We start from the raw sequence: 9379 nt of genomic DNA on the forward strand, positions 1-9379 counted from the left end.
ATATATTTTATCTAATTATTTTTTATTTTCTGACTCATTATCAATCATAGTGTAATTTTTTCACTATAATTGTATAAATATATTTTATTTACTACAATATAAAAATTTTATGTAATTGTCATGAATATTTTTTTTATCACATCAAACATATATTAGAGTTTAAAAGATACAATATTTATGTCAAAATTTTATTATTATGTTTATTATTTGTTCTTTGTGTCATTTTGATCAAATGATGTATTATAATTTTTATTGGTGTATAAAAAAGATATTCATTAGAATTTAAAAATTGAAGTAAACAAACATTTAAAATATATTTTAATTTGAATATTTGTTTTCCTTTTATATTTTTTAAAATATATTTTTAAATTTTATCAACTAATTTTTATTAATATTTACAAATTTAACAAATATTTTGGTTCTCATGAAATTTTATTTGGTATTCTAATATAAAATATAAACAATTATAATTTATTTTAAAATATTTCAAAATATTTAAATTTAGATACGAGGATATAGATGAATTTTTTTATAAAAATAAATATAAAATAGCGAAATTCGTCTCGCTCATCACGTTGTCATCCTAATCTAATTATTCATATTTTTAAAAGTATTAAAGAAATACAAAGCAATCAAATTGATTAAGTTGAATTATTTTTAAATTTTTATTAAGTTGCTCAGAAGATTAATTCAATTAATTAATTATTATTTAAGTTGGAATGATCGCTATTTACGAAAAAGATAAAAGTAATCTTAAGACATCTGCAGTCAGAGTACAACTCCAACTCTAACATCCATGGTTACGTCTACCATAAACGGACGTTAAACTTCACGGTCAAGATTCTTTAGTCATATATTTTGAAGACTAATTCAACCTTGGCACTTGAAAATGACATTCAATATCCTTACTAAAGAAATTCGATGATATGCAAATAAAATTAAAAATCTTTAAAATATTGTTTATAAATTAGTTAAATCGTTTTATGTGACATCCTATAGAATAATTATAATAAATAGAACATCACATCATTATAATATAAAATAGAACACTGATAGAAAAGTATATGAGAATTTATTATTACAGTTATCTCAAAATATATTGAAAAGGAAAAACCATTGGCACAGAACAACCATTGGCACAGAACAATACCATAAAAACATAATTTAAAAGGGCATCAATTTAGCAAAAGATTACTCACAAAGTAATGAATTACAAAATATAATAGTCCAACAAGAGATACTAAAAAGATAATTACTAATGCACCTAAACTAAATAACAACATCGTCAGTATGATCTTCAGAAATCTCCTCATCTACTCACACCAAAATTTGGTGATCGTCGCAAAAAGAAAAGTCAAATAGGAAACAAACACAAAGAGAAAAGGGTAAGCTAGAGAAAATAATTGTTAACATATGAATGACCAAATAGATTAGAAACAAATGGATCAGTAAGCATACAAGGCATGCGATGACAAACAATACAAGACCCTCTAACTCAATTATCTAGATACATGTAAAGAGATCAGATTCATTGGATGCCTTCACTTGTGGTGGCCTCTACGGCTCTACAGAGCCATTGCCAATGAGTTTCACCCTACCACACACAAGGTTAGTTCATGATCATCTAGGACCATTATCCTGCCAAAGACTAACACCTCCTACTACTCTCACCACTTGAACCACTCTACTCTAAGTGAGTTTGACTAATTCTTTAGAGTGTCAGGATACAACCTTACTTGAATCCTTATCTAATTACATATACTAAAACACCACCATAAGATCTCTCCAAGAGACTCATGGAATTACGTCAAGCACAACCCATGAATATATCCTCACACATCCAATATCATTCATACCGGGCACAACAATTTCAATTCATTACATCACATTAAACATATATGGCATCATACTTTATGCTTTTAAGGAGTAAATCAATCAATTATGGAAGCAATCAAGTAAGTGTGAAACAATTCTTTTGTCAATCGCGCTAAAGCTAAAGAGCTCGAGCTCGAGCGACAACTTAAAACAGAGAACAGGGACGGGTTTTTGCTATTCTCAGTTAGGCGAGAACTTCTCGTTTGAGTGAAAAACTTAGGTGAGTACAACAGATCCCCACCTGCACTCACACATGCAAAGCCAAAAACCAGTGCAAAATAGACATGCAATCAACTCCATTCCATACAATCATCAAATCAGTATATTTCAACACCTAATCTCAGACAAAAACTAGAAAAACACCACTATAAAATAGTTTGAGTTCTAGCTTCCCTTACCTCAGAACTGGAAACAAGCTTGCGGGCAGCACCACTACTCTAGAAACAACTAAAGAGCTGTAACAAAAGCACAAGGACAAAAATAAAGCTTTAGGAAAGAACTCAAGACAGAACCAAAGCAACTAAACTAGAAAAGAAAGAAAACACAGAGTTTTAGTGTTTAACTTATGTGAAAGGGCATTCAGACAACTTAGGATACCTTCTGTTTTAGAAAAGGAAGGAAAGAACTAGAAGGAAACTAGTGACTTGCCTTAAGGGCTTTTTAGTGAAACTGGGCCCAAAACAGGGAACAAAAGTGGGCCTCACATTTTATGATTCATATTTTTATTTTTTAACAATTACAATTTACTTTCAAACTATCAAAATTCATTCAGGATTAAAGATAAATAAAATATTAGTTTAAAAAATCAATGTCCAATGTAAAAAATTACACAACTAAATCAATATTATAATAATTAAAAAAAAAATTAAACGACTCTTATATGAGAAGTTTTTAAATCTATTTTCCAAAAATAATTTTAAAAGCAAGAAAAGGGATGTGGTAGTGGATTGAAAGAACAGTGGCAGTCCAAAAAATAATGAAATGTGAGAGCAAAGGTTCCTATATTGATGATGGGCTTCCACTACAAATTCCACTTTCTTTTTCTTGTAGAGTTGTTCAATCAAACAAGTGACAATTATGGCTTCTGAGACATTTTAAACAAAAAATGGAGAGATCAAAGTTCTATAGTGGATGGGATCAAACTATTTCTTAAAGATGTCAACTTCAGAATTATTGAACACATGTGCATGTTTTTATTTATAGTTATCTTATGAACACACAGTATTTCATATATCAAATATAATCATAACAAAAATCAAATAATTGTAAAAGAATAATAAACTATTTAACAATTTAGATAATATATAATAATATAATAGTATAAACCATAATATCAAACACCTTTCTTGTCTTTCTTTCTTAGTTTCTCGTGACATGACATGATGTCTTAATCCATGTGTTTTAGATCATAGTTAAAGTAAAGTTATTTTTTCTTTTATAATCGATTTTTTACTTTTAATAGTTTGAATAAACAACTATATCATAACATATGGATGATCTTCAAACCAACATACATTCCATCACTGTATGCACTATTATTAACATTCAAAGTATAATATTGATGCCTACACATACATAATCATTTATAATAAATTTAGAATCATCTAATTAAATTAAACATATGGATGAAAAAAAAAAACTTTTGTTGAGCATAGTAAAATTTGTCAACTATACTAAATTCAGAATTTATTTGCTCTTTGTTTGAAATCCGTTGAACAAATTAATTAATAAAATTATTAGATGTATAGGAATTAGGATAAAAAATTGATAGTGAAGATGAAATATACTACGGAGAATTCTATCTATTTGATGGATTGGACAAAAATGTCCAATTTTGTATAATTTTCCAAGACAAGTTAAACTTCAAATCTATTAAATTTTCTCATTCTAGCTATTAAAGGTACTAATTAACTTATATACTGCACATATTACATGTAATCACTATTTCTCAATTTAAATGTTTGTATATAGTTTTACTATAAAAGATGATGATGATGCATAATTTAGTCACACAAATATATCAAATATGTTAATCAAATAAAACTCTTTTACTAAGTCTGCAATACAAAGTATAATTGTTTCATGATTTAATATGCACATATTTGAACCAAACAATTTTTTTAGAGTATACAGTACTCAAACTAACCAATCAACTTACATTTATGGTGTATTTGGATGAGACAATTTAACAGGATAATTCATTTATTTGGAAAATTTGAATTTCTTTTACCTCGTGTTTAGATAAAGTATTTCAACAATGTTGAAAAATTGAAATGTATTGTATTTGAATTGATTGCAATTAGATTTTCTTCATTTTCTAAATAACTTGTTTGGATAAAGAAATTAAAATACCTTGTATTTCAATTTCTTGTTTGGATAAAATAATTGAATTTCTTGTGAGATAAAATTTCATTTTAACGATATTTATTTTAGGCTTAATTATGTTTTGAGTTCATGACAAATTTGGAAACGGACTCGACAACCCAAATGGATTAGGCTGACCCGACGACCCAGTCGATCGGGAAACCCAAATGGGTTAGGCTGGGTTGGCCCGACGATCCAAACAGGCCTGATCAGCTTGACGGCCCATACGGGCCGATAATGTTCCGTCAAGTTCGTTGACCCAGCCACCCGACCCGTCTAGGTTGTTGGCCCGACTTGGCCCAACTAGGTCGTCAGGCCTGCTCGACCCATTTAGGTTGTCAGGATCGTTTGTGTCATCGGGCACATCCAACAAGTATGTGTTGTTGGCCCGGCCCGACCCAACAAGGTTGTCGAGTCTGTCTAGGTCATCGAGTCGGTCAGGCTTGTCAGGTCAACGGGTTAGTCTGGTCGTTGGGCCTGTTCGACATGTCTAGGTCGTCATACATGCCCAACACCTCTAGGTCATCTGACTCGCCCGATCCGTGCGAGTCAGATGACCTAGAGTCAGCCTAAAATAATTGAATTTCTTGTGAGATAAAATTTCATTTTAACGATATTTATTTTAGGCTTAATTATGTTTTGAGTTCATGACAAATTTGGAAACGGACTCGACGACCCAAATGGATTAGGCTGACCCGACGACCCAGTCGATCGGGAAACCCAAATGGGTTAGGCTGGGTTGGCCCGACGATCCAAACAGGCATGATCAGCTTGACGGCCCATACGGGCCGATAATGTTCCGTCAAGTTCGTTGACCCAGCCACCCGACCCGTCTAGGTTGTTGGCCCGACTTGGCCCAACTAGGTCGTCAGGCCTGCTCAACCCATTTAGGTTGTCAGGACCGTTTGTGTCATCGGGCACATCCAACAAGTATGTGTTGTTGGCTCGGCCCGACCCAACAAGGTTGTCGAGTCTGTCTAGGTCATCGAGTCGGTCAGGCTTGTCAGGTCAACGGGTTAGTCTGGTCGTTGGGCCTGTTCGACATGTCTAGGTCGTCATACATGCCCAACACCTCTAGGTCATCTGACTCGCCCGATCCGTGCGAGTCACCGGACTCGTTCGTTCTGCTTGGGCCATCAGACCCGATAACCCATCTTGGTCGTCAGATCAGTTTGACTCGTCTCCATCTTTGAGTCCACCCAACTTGTTTGGGTCATTAAGCCCGTTTGGATCGTCGGGTCTACTCGATCTATTTATGTCGTCAAACCAGTTTGATTTAATTTAGTTACGTCGGGCCGTCCGAACTGTGTGAGTTGTGGGCGGTGTGAATTTCTTAAAATATACACATAATTATATATTGAAATCTATGAAAACATAAAGTTAGAATTTATACATGTATATAGTATAATTAATTTAAGGAGAAGTGACATCTAATTTGTCTCTGTATTTTTCATCTTCAGATTATTTCTTTGTCTTTCACTTACTCATGCTTGTGGCCGGTGTTAACTGAAAAAAGTAGCAAAAGTTATTTGTATGGCAAAGGTTTAGTGATAGGGGTATAGGGAAGAAGAAAGGGTGTCGTCTTTTTCTAAGAAAGGAATCCATGAAAGTAGAAAGATTCTCCTCCAAAACATATAAAATATTAAACAAGTTATGATAGTGAGAATCAGACACCAAAAAAAGGTTTTATATCAATTAAATGAAGAATACGATACTAAAAAAAACAAAATATTGCAATTTATTTTTAATTGGGTCCACCATTTCTATGAACCCTTAAAACATGGTACGAAACCGCCTTAAATATTTTAATGAAAACCTGGTGTGGAATTGCAGTTTATTAATGTTTGGATTATTAGCCAGATCAACTTTAACTTCTTAAAATCACATTAAAAAATTATAAAAAAATTGCAATATAAAATTAAAACTATTTATTGAAAATTTGGATCTGATTCAAACAACGTTGATTTATATATGGCGTGACAACTATGACATAACCACCCAGTGTTGTCAAACTCAATAAATCTTTGTTCCATGTTTGTCCCTTTACCAACGACAACGCCCATTAACTTCACACCAACAATTTTTAAACCTACAAATTCAAACAAAAGTTAATAAATTAAATAATTAATCTTATAACTCTAAGAAAATAATAAAATACAACATTTCAATAACGTGTCCAAAAAAACATCAACAAATCAAAATAATGAATTTCTATACTAGAACATTTAAATAATTTTATTAAGGAGTACTTTCATACCTACCTCCACTCCCTCTTTATATGCAGAATAGTCATCCTTAAATACTCGTTTAAATAGTATTTATTTTCTAACCACTACGAATTTTATCCACAAATATGAGTGCTTATGTCATTATTAATACTTGTTAATCAATCAGCATCGTATTAATTGGTAGGTGACAATAACCTTTCAGGCAAAATACCGTAAAAGCAACATAGCATTTGATCCTTCAAAACCATGCATATCATTTTCTCCGAAAACAAAAATGGAAAAAGACAGTTTCCTATTATGTTATATTTTTAGTAATGTCTATGTTTTAATATATTCTCATACGAATTTTGATTAGTGCTTTGTTAAAAAAACTCTTAATTAAAAAGAATAATGATATATTTTTAATTATTTTTAAATAATTTCATTACATCAATAAAAAAACCAAATTACGTAATAAAATAGTGATTGAAATGATGAATTGAAAATAAAAATTAATTGTCAAAATATCATTATTCATATTTATTTTTTTAAAAGTAAAAATATTCAAACTTATCGCTTTATATCTATAACAATATATGAAGGGGATTCTTCTTTTTGTGTTCACTTTTCAAAATACTGATTTTACCTTTTAAATATAATAATTTATTAAATTTTTAAAATTTGACCGTTACTTTTACAAATTTTTTATAAAATCAGATGTCTCTGCTTCTTCTCTTCTTCTTTATTTATCAATGGTTATTTTTTTATCTGTTTTGATATATTTTACTTTATTTTAATAAATATTAACTTAATAATATTATAATATTATTACCTACTAATATAATATCACACATATTTAAACAATACATACGCGAATATATCACGTGAATATCATTATCACATATCTTATATTCAATTCAGTTTTAATATTCGTTAATTTTGTTTAATTTTGTACCAATTTTGTCACATTTTACATGGACTAAATTTAATTTTTATGTAAATGTTATACATTATTTTTTATTAAAATTCACATTTATACTGAATATTTCTTTTACTAAATTTAAACCAAACCTAACTATACTTTTAAATATTTCTTTTATTAATTTTAAGCCAAACCTAACTATATTTTTTGGAAGGAAATTATTAGACTTATGCTTGATTTTTACTACATGTAAAAAATAAAAAATAGGATTAGAGTCAATTTAAAATTAAAAAAAAAATTTTTCAATATTTTTAAAATTAGAAGAAAAATTCTTCATTATTTTTTTAAAATTAAAAGAAAAATTCATCATTATTTTTAAAAGTCAGAAGGAAAATTCTTCATTATCTTTCAAATGATAAGGAAAAATCTTACTTATTTTTAAAATAAGAAGAACGTTCTTCATTATTTTTAAAATTAGAAAAACGTTCTTCATTATTTTTAAAATTAGAACGAACATTCTTCATTATTTTTAAAATTAGCAGGAAAATTCTTCATTATTTTTTAAAATCAAAAGGTAAATTCTTCATTATTTTCAAAAGTTAGAAGAAAAGTTCTTCATTATTTTTAAACCAACCCTAGTCCTAATTTTTACATATAGCAAACATCAAACATAAATATAATAATTTCTTTCCAGTAATATAATTATGGTTGGTGCAAAAATAATGAAAGAAACATTTAATGTAAATTTAAATTTTAATAAAAATTTCAGTATAACATTTACATTAAAAAAAATTGTCAGTTTGAAAGGGTCAAAATTGGAAATTAATTGATCAAAATTAAAGAAAATTGGAATTAAATTGAATAAAATTAACGAAAATGGAAACAGAGTTGAATATAGGACACGTCACATTGACACGTGACAATGATACTGACTTGACATTTAAACAGTTTTTTGTAAATTAAAAAGAAAAAAGAAAGAATAATAATAAAATTTTTTAAAAAAATTAAAAAATTACAAAATGATATATGACTGTCATTGTTTACCTTCCGTTTACAATTTAAACATCTCACAAAAAATGATAAAATTAACTTCAATTAAAAAAAAAAGGAATCCTTGTTGAATATTTAAAAAAAAAATCAATTTTAACAAAATAGAAAGGATTTGGAATCAATAATATATTTAAACCTAGAAACAATTATGAAAATTCTAGATTTGAAAATTTTACATGATGAGGTTCTGAGAAATTTAACAGAAGTGAGCAGTTAAATAACTATCCAAATCATAGGGTCAAATTCAGTAGTTAGTAGTCATTTTCATCCATGTCAATTTCATGTTTTTAAACATACCATGGCAATTGGACCATCGTCAACTATTTATAAATATTAGTTATAGTTTAAATTAAATTTTAACATATCCATGCTTAATTTTTCTTTTTCATTTTTTTTGGTAAATTTCATCATAATATTATTTATTCGGTTATTACATTATATTTTTAATAAAAAAATATTTTCTTACTAAGGTGGGCAACAAAAAAACTCACCGACCAAAACTAAAACTAAATTATTTTTATCAGGCATAAATAATTTGATCATAATTTCCATTCAGTTTTCTCAATTTAATTCTAATATTATTTTTTGTATTTGGTTTCAATATTTGTTAATTTTGTTTAATTTGATATTTTTTTAAACGTCATTTAAATAATTAAATATTAACCAATATGTCACTTTGTGATTTTTTTAGTTACTAGTCAAATAAGATTAGGATTGATTGGTCAACCAAAAACATTACTAGATCTCTCCTAATGCTCATCTTTTGTCCCCTTTTAACAACCATTTTTCCTACATTTTTCCTTTCTTTTTTCAGAAATTGCCTCATTACAGTCTTTTACTCTTTTATCCCTCTATCTCTTCGATGCTACCTATCTTTATTATTTATAAACAACCTTAAATCTTTATTGTCCCTCACTAAACAAATAGTTCGACCTATGTCCTATTAGTAATTAGATCGGTC

General features: G+C 28.7%; 1 long non-coding RNA gene across 1 annotated transcript; it reads right to left on the reverse strand.

The window, feature by feature from the left end:
• Positions 1-1029: 1029 nt before the first annotated feature.
• Positions 1030-2443, reverse strand: LOC146883951 (uncharacterized). Its single transcript, XR_014984316.1, has 2 exons — positions 2274-2443; positions 1030-1313 (listed from the first exon to the last, which is right to left on the reverse strand). It is a non-coding gene; the product is annotated as an uncharacterized LOC146883951 (long non-coding RNA).
• Positions 2444-9379: the final 6936 nt, after the last annotated feature.

The sequence above is a fragment of the Vigna unguiculata genome, chromosome 9, assembly GCF_037176805.1.
Source record: "Vigna unguiculata cultivar grain cowpea cultivar isolate G323 ecotype 2 chromosome 9, ASM3717680v1, whole genome shotgun sequence".
Classification (NCBI taxonomy): Eukaryota; Viridiplantae; Streptophyta; class Magnoliopsida; order Fabales; family Fabaceae; genus Vigna; species Vigna unguiculata.